Source organism: Cupressus sempervirens, chromosome 7 (genome assembly GCF_028749045.1).
Source record: "Cupressus sempervirens isolate cs-2001-9-10 chromosome 7, ASM2874904v1, whole genome shotgun sequence".
NCBI classification, from domain to species: Eukaryota; Viridiplantae; Streptophyta; class Pinopsida; order Cupressales; family Cupressaceae; genus Cupressus; species Cupressus sempervirens.
The window spans coordinates 432887975-432905280 of NC_143124.1; positions in this window are offsets into that span (position 1 = coordinate 432887975).

Sequence of the window (17306 nt, forward strand, 5' to 3'; positions counted from 1 at the left end):
AAAATAAAGTAGAAAACCTCTAGTACGAGTGCAAGCCAAAAGAAAGATATTATAGAATTCAGACAAGTGCTAAAAACCCAGGTTTCACCAATGAATATCATGATATTTTATATCATGTTATCCATGGAGATTTGGTTTTCATGGGAATTAAACATTCATTGTTTAATAAGTGGAAAGATCCATATAAGGGGAGCAAATATTTCAAATGTAGTAAAAGTATTGGTGAACATACAAATAAACTAGTTGCTTTGGTTAGTGGATTAGCAAACCTAGTTGTTCCCAAAGTATTCCCTTTCCCATTAATTGTAATGTTATGCACTCAGAATTATGATGAAAATATAAAGGAAATTGTAAACCAAAGCACCCAAGAGGAAATTTTATTCATAATTGAGAGTGAATTTTGCACTTTGTAAGACGTAGGGCTAGGATTTAAAGCAGAAAGAGTTAATGAGTGCACTGAGTTGGATAAACTTGAATAGGATTATGAAAAACTAGAAAAAGAAATTCAAGATTCAAATATTAATAGTTTAATAAACTCAAAATCATCTACTAATCATATTAGTGTTACTATTACACTAGACAAAGACCATAAGCCTCCTTATCAGTATGATATTTTTGTGCCATGGGTTTAAAATACTATTTCTTTACTAGCATTTTGTTTGGGATTGGATAGTAACAAGGAAGTATGGGCCAATGTTCTTGAAATGATTTATAATATCCATTGTCGAGGTGACGTAGTTGACAAGTTAGAAGATATAATTATGTTCAGCACATTGTTGAATCTATGCAAGAACAATTACTAATGATTAAACAAAGTACAACTATAGGCAAGATGAAGGCATTTAGGTTCACAAGTTACTTGTGCTACCTTTTTTAGCAAATCCTACTCTAATATTTGAGACCAAGAACAACAAGCTTGATATTGAGGTCTATAAGTTTGATGAGAAAACCCAGAAGAAATTATAGACTCCAAGTCTAGTATATGTGTGAACACATAAGATGAGGATGACTAGTAGCAGTAATAACTAAAACATTTTGTACTTCTTTTTGGCACATATTTTCCAAAAACTTATGGGCACTCTAATGCCTAGATTTCCTATGTCTTGTAAAGATCACATTCAACTAGGAAGCCAAATTCAAATGGTTGACTGGTTCTTCAAGGAAGACTACACTATGTTAAGGTTTTATAGTTCAGTAGTTGAACCGTGCAAACTTCCAATGCATGTGAAAGAAAGGCTTAATGCATTGGAATATGTATGTTAGATGCAGAGCATATATGAACTTACTAGTGGATAGAAAAATAAAATGATATTTCCTTCCTTGCCTTTCGCAATTGGAGGGCTCACATTTGAGAGAAAGGCTTTCAAAGTGAAAAATGAATTGATGAATTTTTTTATCTTTGATCTTGTCATTCAATGAAGTTATAATCCACTTAACATAATAAAAACAAGACTTATTGCTAATGGGAACCCTACAATAAAATATCAACATTAGGAGATGTCATTGATAAAAAAGTTTTAAAACATGGATTTATGGGATGAGGCTAAGATAGAGATGGAAAAACATGCAATAGAGAATAATATTTCAATGCAAGAATTACCATCCCAAATTATGGCTTTGCATATATTAGAGTCACACAAAAAAAATTATGTGACATACATAAATTTCTACAAGAAAGCCAATGAATCTTCTAAGAGATATATGTTGAAAGCAAGTAAAAAGGCATGCAAATCTTATTTACTGTCTCAAACCAACATGAATGATTTTTTGGAAATGAGGAAAAATATGGGTGACCCACACCTTTTGGGAAAATTGAGGAGGATGAATGTTTAAGCAAATATTGGAATAAAGAGCATCCATGTATAGTATATCAATTTGGCATTGACAGTAACAATGATAGTCAAAGACAAAATAACTCTAACTCTAATGAAGGTATTCAAGGTACTTAGGATCCCGGGTCAACCAAGCCATGAAGAAATATTATTAAACTTCAAATGAGTGATTCTATTAAACGAAAATATTCTAAAGGGGCAACTATGATACAAAACATGGGTTATGGATGTAGACACCTAAAAACCTTTAGAAAATAAAGTATTTTTATTTTCTGAAAAAGTCCTAATGACATCATCATTTATTAATTAATTAATTATTTAATTAATTAATTAATTTTTATGCCATTAAATCCCTTTATCGTAATTAAAAATATTTAATTAAGGAATCTCTCCCAAAAATGTTTAAATCTTATTTAAACATTATTTTCTTATTTATTAATTATTTAATTAATAAATTGACCAAAAATCCTAAAATAAATAAAAAATTTATTTTTTGCCCAAAACTTGGCCAATTTCCTTATGACCAATAACCTCTTCCAAAATCTTCTAATCCTTCTTTAATTTCGATTAAAGGCTAATCTCATCATTTCCTACCCCTAACCCCAACTCAAAATATTTAATTAAAATTAAATATTAATCCTCATGTTTATTAAAAAAGTTTTAATAAATATCTCCTCAACCCAAACCCTTGAAATAAATAAAATTTTATTTATTTCTTAAAAATTAATTTATCCTCATCCTAAGAAGTTCTAGACTCTTCTAGAAAGTCTTCATCCTCATCCTAGGAAATTCTAGACTATTCTAGAAAGTCTTTATCCTCATCCAAAGTCTAGACTCTTCTAGAAGATGTCTTTAAAACTAATCCTAATCCCCTCCTAACCTTGTCACATTTCCTAAACATGAGTTAAAACTTACTAACCCAAGCCAAAGTTAACAAATATCTCTTCCTTCACCCACCCTCATTAAATGCCATCCACTTGCCTATCCTTAAGCTAATCCTAAACCATCCTAATCCATCCTCTAATCATTTGCACAAGCCTAAGCAAGCTTAGAACCTTCCTAATCAAGCCCAAGTCGAAATTGCTCTCATCACCCTCAAAATATCTCAACCATAAAACTTTATGAAGTCCATTAGGTCATAAATGACTCTTACAAGCCCTTTTATTGCTCTTACAAGTCATTATGAGGGTATTTATAAAGATTTTATCTCTTGAGCCTCCTTTTTTGACTCATCCTTGCCCTTTCCTCCATCCTCTCACCATGTGACATGTGTCACTCCTTGATTGGCTATAAGGAAGCACAATCTATGTGCTCTCCTCTCATGCAATCTGAGCCTTCCATAAGCTTTTTCCCATCCTTGTATCTTAGCCCTCAATCCCTCAAGCCTCTTGCCTATAAATTGGATCCTTCCCCTTTACAAAATAACACAATCCATGAAGTAAAGTCATAATGCCATTTTGAGAAGTCATTTTACATCAAAACCATACACTCACACCCAAATTCCAACTCCATTTGAAGCCCTTTTTGAAGCATAAGCTTGAGCATACATCCTATCTATTTAGACAAAGCTACTCAACAAGAGAGCTTCTTATTGAGAGAGTCCATTAATGGCTCATATTCTCAATTGAGAGCTCATCTTAGTCTATCTTGAAGTTTATGAATTTTGTTTAGTTTGTAGAAGCTTTATTTAAATTTGATTTCTATTAGCATACTAACATTTTCTCATATACATTTTGGCACGCCCGGTGGGACCTCGCATGGGTCATCTTCATTAGCTTTTTTAGTCAAGTTTTGTATGTCATTTGCTGATTTTGGCTAATTTTGCTTGTTTTTGTGATTGGTAGGATTGTATAAATTGGTTTTGTAGGTCCACATGAGCATGAAGAAGACAAAGGAACTCATAGTCTATCTCATAGTATTTGCAGATTTTTCAAGCTTATAGGTGGACAAAGCACTTGGAATTCTTCTTCCTCTTCTTGTCTATATTCTTCTTATTCCATCTACTTCTTCTTCTTCTTCTTGTGGGAGATCTTGGCCATTTTTTTTAAGGAAGCAAAATCATACACACTTCTTTTTAGTGCTTAAAATGAACCCCCAAATCATACTTAAATCCATTAAAAAATTAAAAATTTGCAAAAAAGAAGAAATCTTTTAACAAGTGAAACTAAACCAATCTAATCATTTGCATCCTTGCAACATCAAGGTTTTAGATGCATTCATGCAAAGTTAGGAACACTTCATTTTTGGGAATTTAAAAAGAACTTCAAGTTTCCATTTCAAAAGGTTCAAAATCAACACTAAGTGCACACTAAAATCTAAATCAAACTCAAAGCATCAATCAAGGATAAAATGAACCTCATTTGCAAATATTTTAAAGTTCTTTTAAAAATCTCATGAAAACTAAGAGTCCTAAATGGTTGCCAAAAATTGTCCTAAAAGCTTTGTTATTTGTTCCAAACAAATGTCTTGTTGCAAAATCTTGAATGTTTCTTAGGTTTTTCATGCATCAAAACAATCTAGGAATATCATTTTTGGGCTTAAAACATGCAAACTAGAACACAAAATCTTGAATGAAAAGCAAAGTCCAAAGAGTCATTTTCACTTTTGAGTCCAAAAACAATCTTGAATGATCTAAGGTTAAAACAAAGCACTTCAAAGTTCTTAAAACAACACACAAAATCTCAATCTTGAATGCTCAAAGGAAAAAACTTGAATGTTTAATCACTTGTCTTTGAATGCATGTTGCAAAAATCACTCTTGAGTGCCATGGATTAAAATCAAAGTTTGTTTTTTTGAATGCATGATTGAAACAACAAATCCAATCTTGAATGCCATAGATCAAATAATCATCTTTTGGAGCATAAAAAGAATCTACATTTTTGTAATCTTTTAAGTTATAAAAACAAATAAAAATGCTTTGAGTGAGTTTGTCATTGGACTCACCCTCTTTAATCACCCCTCAATTTAACCATTGGTTGCAATCTCAATGCCATCTATGGGGATGGGTCCACCTAAGAGGGTGTTAAGTGCTCCACGCAAATCAAACTCCACTCACTTGAGTTTTTAGTGGTTTTTCTAAGTTAAAAAATTCCTTGAATGTGCATTAATCTTGCTCACACTTCATTTGGGCATAAAAATTGGACAAATCTTGACGTGGAGGGCCTTCAGGCGCGCGCTTGAAATCGAATCTCACACACCTTTGTTTTGGGCTTAAAATAAACTCACACTCAATCTTGAATGTCTTAAAGAAAAATCAATCGATACTTGACGTGGAGGGCCTCCGGGCGCACGGGTTTACCTTCTTGTTGACCCTAACTCTTCTTCTTGTTCACATTCTTTGATCAATTTTATTTTTGTCGATGCTTCAAAGTTGGAATAAACATTGTATCTTAAACATGAGTGCTTGCAAAGTCTAGATCAGAAAACTTAAGCGTCAGTTGGTAAAAGAACAAGTGTGTTTTTTAGCCCAAGATCATCCAAGTCTTCTCTCCCCTTGTCATCTTTCAAGGCCATCTTGGGTGCATAAGATTAGGATCCAAAATCTTGTCTTAGCTTTTTAGGAGGCCTGCTTGGGGATTTCATCACCCCTTGGGACGACCTCAACTCTAGTGTTTCGGCGGAGTATAAAGATTGGGAGGTGAATCGAAAGACACCTCTCTTGGGATCAAAATTTTGTCACTCGGGCTAAGCCTCAAGGAACTTTATACCCTTGAGAAGTGAAAGAGGAGAAGTGGATTACCGCTCCTCTCAGTTGTGTGACATCTTTTTGGTTTCATCTATGAATTTGGGCCTCACGTACCTTGCGTATATCGAGGACTCCCTAGCTAAACCAAATTTCATCCTTGTAGAAAGCTTCCTAAGATGTTGGTGTGTTTGACGTGCTTGCTCAAAACTTTTGTCTGCTTGTTTGTTCATAGCTTTTGAATGAATGTTTGCCAATTTTGGTTGAAATCTGAGAAAAGCAAAAATCTCCCAGCTCAAGGTATACTTAGCGTAGTCACTGCCTTACCAGAAAATCATCCAAGCTCCCCCGCTGCAATCGAATCTATCTAGTTCTTTTCCTTAGAACAATCCCAAATCCAAAGTCCATCAAAATCATCCCCCCAGCCAGCCAGCAACCCAATCCAAAATCACCCAAGCCTTTAAAGAGTTGTTGTCACCTTGCTAGATTTTGCTATCCAATCAATCCTACCAATCAACCAATCTCACCAAGGTTATCCCTTTGACAGAGCATTGTCTAAGGTAATCCAGCTTTGTCACTTGTATCCCTCATCACCTTGAGCTAAAGGTTGGGATCCACAAGTGGTCAATCTCGTGTCATGCCATAGGATCACTAGTCTATCCTTAAGTTGACACAATCACCACGAATCTTGCACATAAGAAAGAAAAACTCTCACTTTTTGATAGCATACCCTTGAAGTCTTCCACCCACAAGAAAGCCAAAAATCTCTAGCCAATCCTCCTTAGGTCTGTCATACAGCTTTGACTCTCCCTAGGAAATCTTTCATTAGCCAATCCAAAATCTGTGCTTAATCCAAATCCAACCATGAGCTTCCGTGTTCATCCATATGCAAGACCCCATCCCCATCAAACTCATCATCAAAGCATGAAGTACCAATCCTATCATGATGTGTTTGGTCGCATTGTCCTTGCTCCCGCCACCTCCTATTCCAATGATGATGAAAATCTTGTTGACTATGACGGGTATATTGAAAGCCTTAGAAACATTCCCCCAAGCATCCCCCAAAATTCAAGAGTTATTCCAAACTATCTAGTCATGCCATCCGATATTCTAGCTTCCCCTCCATCACCCCATCAACCAAGCTTCCAATCTTCCACCCCCATCACACTAGCTATTCCTGTCAATCCACCTCCACCTTCGACACACGAGTCTCCAAGGAATCTCCTAGAGGAAATACAAGAAAAGTTGCCTCCAACAGTCGATAAGCCATGTCATCTAATCGATCCATGTGAAGTAGTCAGTGATGAAGCTTCCCCATCTATAATATCACCTCCATCTCCCATAGCTATCATCCCCATACCATCCATCAAATTGCTTAAAATCCTTCCACTTCCCGCAAGCATCAAAATCCCACCACCTATCAAATCCCTCCAAATCCTATCCACATCACCTCCAAGCATTTCCCAAATCTCTCATAATGACCCTTATGCATCCATCTTCTACTCACCCATCTCCACTACTGAATCTCCCATTTATCCATTCGCTGCCTTTGAAGAATCCATCCCTTCACCTCCTATCGCACCATCCACTCCAAACCAATCCTATCAAGATCTTGCCCAAAAGCATGTTGACATCCCCCAAAGCATAAATGAAGATATCATCGTACCATGTCTTCCATCCATAGTGCAGTCACCATCTCCTCCATCTCCAAAACCTCGAGCCATATCTCCTCCACTACAAGATATCTTGTCATCCCACAAGCTACATCAAGATCCAATCCTTCCATCTCCCCCGCTCCATGCTTCCATCTTACCACCTATCCAAGCTATTCCACCATCTATAATCTACCCTCTTGGTTCACTTACATTCATCCATGGTGGCCCTCTCTCAGCGAAAGAATTAAGAATAGTATCTCCCCATTGCAATACACCTAATAAATCACTTCTACCATTTTCTGCAAGCAAAAAGTTTCCTCAGCTTGTTCAAATGCTCAATCGATGGCATTATCAAGGTCAAGGTTTAGGACCACAAGAGCAAGGAATCAAAGAGCCTATTATTGCACAAAAAAATCTAGGATTTCATGGTCTTGGATATGTATCCAAAGGCTCGCCATCTAAAGGTGTTGGTACACCACACCCCCAAACCAAGCCTATCTCCAAGCCCACCATGCCAGCCTCCCATCACTCCTTCAAGAAATCTTATGTCATCCCCCCTCCACCATCTTTGCAACCCAAAACAACCTACCATATCCCCCCTTCATCTGCTAAATCCATTTTGGGTCCCTATGTCCCAAAATCTACCATCCTCCATCCTCCTATCAGCCATCATAGAAATCCTATTCCATCCATTCCTATGCAAGATCAACAAAGGCACATATCAGGGCACATCATCCATCATCATCCCCCTACATGCTCTTTCATATCCTCTCCATCTCACAAAGCTTCTCCTAACCATCTTCCCAAAGCTTACCACACCAATGTAAATGCCAACTTCAAAATGCATAAAGCTAAAAATCCACATCCTAGGCAATCATATGTCTATTCTAAAAGGCATACTCCAAAAAGGAAAAATCCAATCAAAGAATGCAAAACAATGCAAAAGCCTATGAAAAGAAAATCCAAAACCATGTGGATCCCCAAGAAAAAAGTTGAAACCCAATGCATAATGGCATCCACCATTGCTAATCCCCCATTTAGTGACTCATGTCCCCGATCTCCTAACTCCATCTTGGGTGCCTATATCCCCAAGCATGCTTCCACAAATCCTCCATCACGCCCGCATCTACCATCTATCCCCCATATGCTCTTTTCACACCCGTCCCAACATGTGCCAATGTTTCTCTTGCAAGCATCCCCATCTCATGCTCCTTTCCAACCTTTTCATCCCTCCATCTCCTACCATCAATCCCATCTAATCCAATCTATTTCATAAATCACACATCTGGTGTACTAACAACTAGCAAAAAAATTGAACATTCCAATAGCTAGTGAAAAATCCCAAAAAAGCCAAAATAGCTAAAGAAAGCCAAAATCATTCCAGCTAAGTCCAAAGTCAAAAAGTCAAAAAATAAAGTAAAGAAAAATAAAGTGTCCACTGGTGAAAACTTGGCAATTCAAGCGCCTTGGACAAGTACCATGATGAAAACTTGGCAAACAAGCATCATGCGTAATCCCTCCATCCCTAGCTTAGCCTATCACCCTCATGCTTTTGGTCATCTCTTGACATCCAACTCCATCTTCCAATCTATCCACCTATCCTGCACCCTCCATCTTCTGTCTCACACTGTCCACTAGTCTCCTGCAGCTTCAGCCAACCATCCCAGCTATCATCCATCTCCCTAGCCCCTTCAGCTTTTTCCATCCTAGCTTCAATCCTATCACATCCATCATAAGACCTCCTTCTGCATGTTATCTTCTAATTGGGGGCACTATATTCCTTGGAGATCTTGTCTTGTCCATCCTCCCTTGTCATTGGTATCTAGCTCTAGGCTATCCTCATGCAAACCCAATGTCATCTCTTTATATCCATCATAATCCTAGCTATCTACCATCCTATCCAGCCATCTCATCCTGCTCCTCTAGCTATCCTTGGTCACAAAATCTCTCATCATCATTGGATGCATCCTGCCAAATCCATATCTTTTGCTATCACCCCACCCTTAGCTTTCACATCTTGCACAACATCGAACCATTCCGCTATCCTATCATCCTGAGCTTTTTCCTGCTTGTAACTATCTTGGTATGTTAGCTTGTACCATATCTTGATTAGCTCACTTGTAAATATCTTGGTCCATCAGCTTGTACATCCTCTTTAGCTTAGTGCCATTGTATCTATCCAACGTTTGTGTCAGTTCGTCCTTGATCAGCATCTTGCACCCATCACACATCTTGGTTAGTTATTCCAACGCATCCTTTAGCTAGATTTCTTGTCACCAAAGTGTTATCTTTCTTAGTTCAGCTTGCTAAACGCATCACTCATCCAAATCCACCAGCTTAGGTGCTCTCCGATAGGTCCTTGCAGGATATAGCTTTCCTCATGTCTGATCTTGGTCCGTTAGTACCTCATCCTACCCATCTCGTTGGCAAACGGTTCTCTTTTGGATTTTCACTTTCTTTTGATTTGGGATCTTCCCTTTTGGGTCTTGAAGTATCTTTTCCAAGCAATCTCCTTGTTCCCTCCTCAAGGTTGCCATGATCTTCCATATCATGGTATTCTGCGAATGGGGCAATTAGAGCGTAAGGTCTTGATCAGGTCTTTCGTTTGTTTTTCTTTTCTGCTTGTGGGTTCTCCAGTGTCGTTTCCATGCTGCTTCCTCTAGGATTCATGTGTGATGCTGGGGCAATCCTTGCGTGTTTGTTTTGAGTCAGTCCGTCAGTCCTCTGGATAGTTGGTGAAAAGGCCTTGATGTTCTTGGTAACCTTGGCAATTAACCAACAGTCCTATAGCAAATCTAGTGCTCAACTACGTGGTGGTACTTCTCTTTGAAGTATCCCCCCCACTCAAAAAGCTTCAATGGTTTTCCTTCATCTCCATTATCCCCCATCCATATCCAGCATTTGTCTCTCCTAACCCAGCTTATGCATCAGTATCTCTTTGAATCACTCATCACTCTTAGTTTTAGGGATCCACAATCCTAGTCTTAGGGATCCACCAATCCAAATCAATCCACCAAGCCTCATCTTTTGAGATCCACAATCCTAGTCCTAGGGATCTCCGAAACCCATCTTCCACCAATCTAACTCTTTGAAATCCTGTTGCATCAGCTTTTTAATCCCCTCATCCATCTCCCTATCCTGGATTCCTTTTTATAGCGCTCCGCTCCTTCATCCTCCACCTTCCCTAAAGTCTTAAGCTTGCTTCCTCTTGTACATCTGATTCTCCTTTATCATTCTCCCATAGTGAGAGTTTGAGCTAATTTAGCCCCTTCTCTTTGCCAATCTGAGTCTCCTTGCTCATCCCAGATTCTTGTATTTTTCAAGAAGCCATCGAGCCTCGCTTTCTCTCCCCTCTGCCTTCTTGAGGGGGCATCTCACAGTCCATTCTCTCCTCTTCTGCTCTAGCCTTGGGCATCTTATTTTCTTATCTTTGATGCCATGCCACTTGCGGCATCACATCAAAGAGGGGCAAAATGTAGACACCTAAAAACCTTTAGAAAATAAAGTATTTTTATTTTCTGAAAAAGTCCTGATGACATCATCATTTATTAATTAATTAATTATTTAATTAATTAATTAATTTTTATGCCATTAAATCTCTTTATCTTAATTAAAAATATTTAATTAAGGAATCCGTCCCAAAAATGTTTAAATCTTATTTAAACATTATTTTCTTATTGATTAATTATTTAATTAATAAATTGACCAAAAATCCTAAAATAAATAAAAAATTTATTTTTTGCCCAAAACTTGGCCAATTTCCTTATGACCAATAACCTCTTCCAAAATCTTCTAATCCTTCTTTAATTTCGATTAAAGGCTAATCTCATCATTTCCTACCCCTAACCCCAACTCAAAATATTTAATTAAAATTAAATATTAATCCTCATGTTTATTAAAAAAGTTTTAATAAATATCTTCTCAACCCAAACCCTTGAAATAAATAAAACTTTATTTATTTCTTAAAAATTAATTTATCCTCATCCTAAGAAGTTCTAGACTCTTCTAGAAAGTCTTCATCCTCATCCTAGGAAATTCTAGACTATTCTAGAAAGTCTTTATCCTCATCCAAAGTCTAGACTCTTTTAGAAGATGTCTTTAAAACTAATCCTAATCCCCTCCTAACCTTGTCACATTCCCTAAACATGAGTTAAAACTTACTAACCCAAGCCAAAGTTAACAAATATCTCTTCCTTCACCCACCCTCATTAAATGCCATCCACTTGCCTATCCTTAAGCTAATCCTAAACCATCCTAATCCATCCTCTAATCATTTGCACAAGCCTAAGAAAGCTTAGAACCTTCCTAATCAAGCCCAAGTCGAAATTGCTCTCATCACCCTCAAAATATCTCAACCATAAAACTTTATGAAGTCCATTAGGTCATAAATGACTCTTACAAGCCCTTTTATTGCTCTTACAAGTCATTATGAGGGTATTTATAAAGATTTTATCTCTTGAGCCTCCTTTGTTGACTCATCCTTGCCCTTTCCTCCATCCTCTCACCATGTGACATGTGTCACTCCTTGATTGGCTATAAGGAAGCACAATCCATGTGCTCTCCTCTCATGCAATCTGAGCCTTCCATAAGCTTTTTCCCATCCTTGTATCTTAGCCCTCAATCCCTCAAGCCTCTTGCCTATAAATTGGATCCTTCCCCTTTACAAAATAACACAATCCATGAAGTAAAGTCATAATGCCATTTTGAGAAGCCATTTTACATCAAAACCATACACTCACACCCAAATTCCAACTCCATTTGAAGCCCTTTTTGAAGCATAAGCGTGAGCATACATCCTATCTATTTAGACAAAGCTACTCAACAAGAGAGCTTCTTATTGAGAGAGTCCATTAATGGCTCATATTATCAATTGAGAGCTCATCTTAGTCTATCTTGAAGTTTATGAATTTTGTTTAGTTTGTAGAAGCTTTATTTAAATTTGGTTTCTATTAGCATACTAACATTTTCTCATATACAATGGAGGTATAGGGCCCATTGGTGCAAGTGGTTAAGGGATTTGGAATCTAGTTGTAGTACTAGACCCACAAAAAAATGGATACCAACCAGTCATTGGACTCTCTAATGAGATTGAAGGTGATTCATCTAGAAAGGGCAAAAAATAGTATACTTGTAAAGGTCATCCCAATACAATATTTGTTAAATCTTTAAATCTAGTTGAAGTTGATCCCACTGGCACTAGTACTGGCACGGGTGAAATTAGTGTGTATATATATATATAACAACTACAATGAAAGAAATTTCAATGGTTACTTCACCAATGTATGCACTAGTAACTTCTAGACAAAACCCTGAAAAGAGTCCTAAAACACCAAGTTTTAGAACGGGTCATCTTCAAGTTTTTGGAAATCCTTGAAATACAATTATAGGTGAAGTAGGTATAACTAGAGTTGGAGGATCATGCAACAATACAAGTGATAATTCACCTTTCCAATACTCAATTGTGTCAGCAAACCCTGATTTAGTTTAAATAATTTTGCAACAAAATTTGATCAAACAAATAAAAGAAACAAGTAAATTATGAAGACACTAAAAAGTGATGCAGTTTTTGAACATCAAGCATCTAATACTAACAATATATTTCCAACATATGACACAAGCACCAAAATGATGAACTTCATGGCTAGTATGCACCTGAAAGAGATAATAATCCACTAGAAAGTCTAATAAATCATAATGATGTACAAGTTACCAATCTTCAAATGATTTTCTCAAAAGTGAAAAATATTGATAAAATCAATATATCAAAAGAGACCAACAAAATGGTCTACTCTACATAATGATCAACAAAATAATCAAGGAGTTGCAATAGCTGTTGGTAGTGGTTCTGGTAACTGATCTTTGTTCTAGTGCTCTCGGTAACTGGTCTCTGGTCTAGGTTTTTTATCTAGTTTTTATTCCTTTTGTTCAAACACTAGGTTACAGGTCCTTTTAAAACTTGGTTTCATTATCTAGTCTTATTTTGTGGTTTTAGGTCACTATAAAACCTGATTTTGTAACTATTATACTGCAAGTTTCAGGTCTTTGTAAAACCTGGCTATGCTTTCTTATTTATATTTTGCTTTTCTATTAAGGGCTTTAGGTCCATTCAAAACCTATTTTTACCTTAATTTAAAACAAAATGGTCTACTCTGCACTTTTGAAATCAGAGGGGGGAAATAGAAGGCTTGCAAAGCAAATAGAAAAGTTATAGGTAGACCTTGATAATGTGAAGGTGAAGGAGAAAGCAACAGATAATAGGTTCAAAAAATTGCAAAACGGGTTAAAGAATTCTTCTTCTATAGAAGCAATTGTACAACAAGAAAAGATGAATGAACAACTAAAAAATCTGACTAAAGAATTGGATGAGTGCAAAAAATGATTTGAGAATGAAAAAGACTCTACTACATAGTTGTTCAAGTCTGTAGAGAATATTGCATAGGTAAATAATAAATTGAAAAATGACATGGACTTTGTTGTCAAGGAATACTCCTCTATTGAAAATATAATTAGTAATTTGAAGAAGGCAATAAAGAATGAAAAGAAAAATGAGGAGTCTAATGTAGGGACAATTCATATTTTACAAAAGGAAATGGAGAATGAGAAGGAAAAAGAGGATTTTAATGCAAACACAATCCATAATTTGAAGAAGTAATTGGAGAATATGAAGAAAAAAGAGGATTTTACTTCAAAGACAATCTCTGATTTGAAGAAGGAATTGGAGAATGCAAAGATAGTGGAGTCTAGTGCAAACATAATTCATGATTTGAAGAAGGAATCAGAGAATGCGAAGAAAAAAGAGGAGTCAACTGCAAAAAAAAATCGTTGATTTGAAAAATGAATTAGAGCATGTGAAGAAAGAGGAGTCTACTCATACTTCAAACACAATCCATGATTTCAAGAAGGCATTGGACATTGTGAAGAAAAAGGAGGAGTCTGCTACAAAGAAAATCCATGATTTGAAAAGGGAATTGGAGGATGAGAAGGAAAAAGAGGTAACTACTACAAAGACAATCCAAGATTTGAAGAAGGAATTGAAGGATGAGAGGAAAACAAAAACTAATTAGCAAGGGAAAGCAGAGGAAATAAGAAATAAAAAAGTGAAATGGAGATGTCTAAAATGAAAAAAAAAACATGGAGAATGCAATTACACAAAATATAGCTACATCTTTTGAAGACCATCATGTCAAGGAGAGTATAGGAAACATGATTAAGCTTATCAAACAAGAAAATTGGGAGAAATTAAGGCAAAACATTGATAGCTTATTTGAATGGATTGATTTAAATAGCAATATCATAGTTGTCTTTCAAAATGTAAAAAAAAAAATTGTTGAGGATAAAAAAGGTATCTTCCTCAATTCTTTAAAAAATATTGCAAAAAAAATTTTGCATAAAGTATAGAGATCTAGTGATAGGGATTTGGCAAGCCAGGGAATAAACAATCACTCTGATGCCTCTATAATGGCCTTAGCTATTTGTAAAAATTGTAAAAAATGAATAGAAATAGATGAAGCTATGAAATCTGCTTCCAAACACTTGATGAAGATGAATCACATCATACTGCACTTGCTAAATGTTGGATTACCAAATCCAATTGACTCAGAAGGAAAATTCCTTGGAAAAGAATATTACATGAAACAGTTGCACAACATCATGAACTCTGATTTAGGAAACTTGTCCAAGAAAACCATTTCAAAAAGAATTGCAAGTTGCATCAAACCACTCTCAACATTGAATGCAATTATAGATAAATTCCTCGAATCATATAAAAATATCTATTTGGAGTATTCACTCTTGATGATGTTACAGCTATTTATGTACAACCTATATAAAATAGAGCTTCCAAATGATGCATAATGGAGTGCCCTAAGGAACATCCTTGGGTCATCTACTCAATCTATCAGTCATGGTACTAAAAATTTTAATACCCCTAAATTGGCATATTGGTACTTAAAGTCCTATTTTACTAGGCATTTCTAATTTTGATAATCTATACTCGACCTAAGTGTCAAATGCGAAAAAATTATTAATCTGTATTAATCACTTACTTTACTTAATTCCTAAATATTAATTGAATTAGCTAAATTAAACCTATTAATTGAGTTAATTTAATTATAAATCCTAAATACTTGAATCAAATTAAATCTAGCCCTTTAGCTAATACACATAAAAGACTTAAAATACTTTGGTTTAATTAAATATCTGTCATGCCTATTGAAACTAATTATTTATTTAATTAGAATGTCTAATTATGACCACATGTTTGAATGGATCAATGTCCTCTCCTATTTCATCTAACATTGAAAAAGAATTAATAAAATTGATTAATTCAAATATGTCCTCAAAATTGTTGAAACTAATTAATTAATTAATTATAAAATCTAATTATGAGCACATATTTGAATTGATCATTGTTGTCTCCTATTTCCTCTCATTCAACTCCATAAAAAATGGAGGACTCAATCTTATCTTCAATCAAGACTGTACACTCAAATCGATCTTGACCATTGATCAAATTCTTGGATTCTATATAAGAAACCATTAATCTCTTATTTGGGAGAATGCACATGAAAAGTATCAAATTAATGCTAATTTGATTACTCAAGTGTCTTGTATTTGAATTTTCTCTTGCTTTCATATGCTCATCATTTAGATTAAGTTGCATTCATCTAGTTACTAGTTTCAATTCTTCTTAGATTAATTTCAATTCCATTTAGATTAGTCTTTATATATTTGCATTTGAAAAACATCAAAAATATAGATTATATTGCATTTGCATGCTTTAAAATCCTTCATACTAGTTTGTTTTGGTTGCTGATCTCTCGATTCTGAGAGTGAATAGCAAAATTTCATCTAGTTAGAAGGCAACAGATCCCTTTGTTCAGCCATACCAAATGGACAATCCCATGTTTATTTTGGGATGTTTCTAACATGTAAAGATCATGTTGAAGTGTGTGTGAAGTTAGAGGCCCATAATTAGCACTCACACTTCTAGAACTCACAACAATAACTTCAAAACACTCAAAAATATGCAAAAAATGATCAAAATGCGTAAAAATTTTCAATAGGGAGGATTTTCAACTACTCAGTAGAGGTCCATAATCTATTGGCCAATTGTGTCACCTGGAATGCTCTAAATGATGACTCTACATTGGGACCACTATTTTCTCCTCAAAGCTTTTTTTTCACAAAAGACAAAATGCACAAATGAATTGAAAATGACATTTTGGGCCCTTATATAGTTTTTGACCTAATTTTTGAAAGTGCTCCAATTGACATGAAAATTACCCTATTTGCTAATTTTTGAAAGTGCTCTAATTGACATGAAAATTATCATGTTTGCTAATTTTTGAAAGTTCTCTAATTAACATGAAAATTACCCTATTCACTAATTTGGTTGCCTTGAACTCATTTCCAGATCAAATTTGAAGTCTAACACACTTAAATAGCTCAAACACACACTTTTAAATTTTGGGACTAACGTGATTGAATGCTTGTGTAGTTCCACTTGCTGATATGAAAATATTTTCAAAACACACATTACTTCAACTTTTTCAACATTTTATGAAAAGTCAACTCTGGTGAAATCTAGTCAACCATGGTCAATCAAGTCTTCAAATGCTTCAAATCAATTTCATTCTAATGTATCATCTTTCAACTTTGCTCCTAATGGGGCAGGATGATGATTACATCATTGAAAATCATTAAAATTTTCAAATGTGGCTTCAAATCTAAATATAATGTCCTATTTGCTAGTGGCATCTCATCACTTGGAACATTTTTGTTCCCCCAATCTAGCATCATATGTTATTCAATTGATCAATATTATAATAGTCCTTGTAAAATTTTGATGGATAGGTGTTGGGGCATTCTAACCCTGACTCCTGAGGATTAAGCCTCATTCTAGGGATGATTCTATGACTCATGATTAGGTCTTGTTAGTTTTTTTATGGACCAGTATTCATGTGTTCTATCTGGACTATGGAGAATTAAGCTCCATTCTAGAGATAATTCTAACCTCTTACTTTTAATCACCATTTAATGGACAAGTATTTGGGAAATCTAACCCTAACTCTTGAGGATTAAGCCTCGTTCTAGGGATAATACTACGAATCATGATTAATCTTGTCATCTTCTAAT